The sequence below is a fragment of the Varroa jacobsoni genome, unplaced genomic scaffold (assembly GCF_002532875.2).
Source record: "Varroa jacobsoni isolate VJ856 unplaced genomic scaffold, vjacob_1.0 scaffold_108, whole genome shotgun sequence".
Lineage (NCBI taxonomy): Eukaryota > Metazoa > Arthropoda > Arachnida > Mesostigmata > Varroidae > Varroa > Varroa jacobsoni.
In genome coordinates, this window is record NW_019213010.1 from 65,802 (window position 1) to 68,529 (window position 2,728).

At 38.5% G+C, this 2,728-nt stretch overlaps 1 long non-coding RNA gene across 1 annotated transcript in view; it reads left to right on the forward strand.

The window, feature by feature from the left end:
- Positions 1-2,383, forward strand: part of LOC111265771 (uncharacterized) — a 3,122-nt gene extending 739 nt beyond the window's left edge. The window contains exon 2 of the long non-coding RNA XR_002683651.2: positions 1,080-2,383. This is a non-coding gene — a long non-coding RNA (uncharacterized LOC111265771). The remainder of the gene's footprint in view (positions 1-1,079) is intronic.
- The last annotated feature ends 345 nt before the right edge of the window (positions 2,384-2,728 follow it).

The window sequence follows — 2,728 nt, forward strand, 5'->3', positions numbered from 1 at the left end:
ATACGAGACGTTCAGTGTTCGAGCAAACTTTATTACCGCACCAATCTAACGTGTCGTAAAACTACCCCAGCATCTATCTACTCACCAATTTCTAATGACCACATAAGCAGAAAATGTCCGAACCTTCCATAGCAAATATGTATTATTCAGCTTGATGTGAAATAATGTGTTTCTGCCAACACCCATTACCTCATAATTGATCTGGTGGACCTAGTCTACGGTCAGAGAGTCCGACTTTGTATATATATATATAAATTTGTCTATTTAAAAAAGAGATTTGAATTTAGCTTCATAAAATAGAGTTGTCATACTCTAATTTTCAATGGATGAAATGGATCTCACGTAGAAGGTACCACTAATATACGTTCGATATATTATATATATATAAGTCCACAGTAGATTTAGTCGTGTGCAAAATATTGAACGGAAATGCAACGTGGATCCGAGTTAAAATAGTACATTATTTTACGAAAAAAATGACGTGTATATGTTAATTCAACGGCTTAAGCTAACAGTATCTGCTACAGCGTGTTCTTGCAAACCCAAAGGCTCCCAGATGCTTTTAGAATTTGCAAGAAAAACAATAATTAAAATGTATGTATGTTCAAGTAATGAGAAGCCGCAGAAAGAATTCGCATCTGTTAGTATAGGCGTTTGCATTCCACAAAGGCGTTCGCCCAGTCCATCCCAGTCTGTGTCCTTCTAACGCTTTTTGCCTCCGGGCCTGGAACTAAACCCATCTACAGCATTGAAAATTCGCTTTCGAGTATTGCCTGAGGTAGCACATATAGATAAGCTTTGTAAGTCAGAAGCGTGTAGATCCTAAAAAGAACAAGTACGTAAAACGTTCAATAGTTAGAGCAACTTCAAGGTTATGCAGTGGGTTCATAAAGGCACAAAAAAAGGATAGTGTCCTCCCTTCAGAAATCCCTTTCGGCGTTGACACCTTCCAATTCTCAGGAGAGCGACCTTAGCCAAAAATATGATAAGGAAAGGAAATCGGCATTAAGCAACATATGAAAATCTGAATGATTTCGCCTACCTGTTAAAAATTGCTGTTTTGTTGTTTTTGTTTTCAGTTTCACGGTGCACGCTGTTTGCGGATTTCTAAGTCTGCAAAATAGCTGTGGATTTTCTTAGGAAAAGCCAAGGTGCTCCAATTTTCATGTTATAAAACGTTTTCAGATTAACTATCATTTTTACGATGAGCTAAGGGCGCTCTATGTCCATGAAATAAATGCCTATCTATTTATAAATCCAATTCTGGTAGTAAGGCATCTAATCAATGGCAGGATACAGACGCAACTACTTACCTAGACCGGCCCTGCGTAAGCAAGATCGTTTAGAAAATTACAAGGAGGAGCTTAACAGTATTTGTACACAGTTATAATAAAACAAATATCTATTTGGATCGTTTCCTCCTTGTCAGGCGGATTCTTTCGGATCTACAAGAAGGCTACCACTTCTAAAGCGAGTGAAATAGCGGATCATTAGGGTATTTCCCGAACCGAAACAATATCTTTCCAAGTTAAAAAAGTTATTCAGTTACACTCCGGTGCGATAAAGATGTCTTAGTTTTGTCCAAGAGGCTATTAGATAAAAATACAAAATATAAAGGATATATTGTGGTAGCTGCAGTTATACGACGAACGACGTAACCCTTCAGTGCGCCATCGGACGTGGCGTAGTCCGACAAAGGATTGGACAGCGAAAGTAATACGGAACATGAAATGCGAATACGAGTACATGTCTAACTGGTGCTTTGTTGAGTGAGCTCATCTGTTTTCCAAAAAAACGATACGTTTGTCCATATTTCTTTTTCTTTCCCGCTTTCTGCTATATTGTTGAAAATCGGAGGGAGCTGAGGACGAATAAGGTACACGTTTTGTCGAGTAATAAAGACGTACGATGCTTGATTATCCCGAAAACTAGGCTAAACGTCGAGCCTCACTTTAACCAGAAATGAAGAATAGGATCTCGGATAAAAGATTACAGAACTTCTTCTACCTCTTATATGAACAGCCTGAGCTTAAAAGACTGTTTGGTTCTGCAACTGGCTGGCTCTCCGGAGGAGTTTTAAAGATGACTATGCTGATGTTGAAGATCCGGTTGTCCTCTAGCTTGGTGAAATGAAATCTTGTAGGATTATTGCAAAAACAAAAGCAATTTGAACACAACGAACAGGCAATCTAGGTAAGTAGATCAGGTAACTTACACCTACAAGTTAGATAAATTTATAATACGGAATGCTTACTGTTAGAGCAGGAATATAATGGTGAATACAGAGAAAGTTGTACACTGTATTCTAAAGGAATTGATTTTGTGACCTCTCAACCAATTACTTTCAAGTCAAATAAAGGAACCGCTAATGGATGTATATACACACTTCTGTTATTTATTATTATCGTAAGAAACGAAGCGTAAGTGAGTGTCTAACGCTTAGCGTAAGTGTTAATCGTCAGCGTTTTGAGTCCGATCAGAATAAAAAATACAGCCGCGAAATATCAAAGCTACTGTTGGCATCAATTGGGTTTTTCGTTTAAATGCTGTTTCGCCTTACCTCTATGAGATAAAAGTTTCTTCGTTAATTCGGCGAGGTTCATTGTAATAATCGTTGGTATTGATGTAAATGGAGTGCGTGGGAATGGGACGCCCGGGTGTCCTCCAGACAGCCAAAAGCGCGACCTATGCTGCTCAACTAACTCAATGTGTGCGAAAAACAACAGAA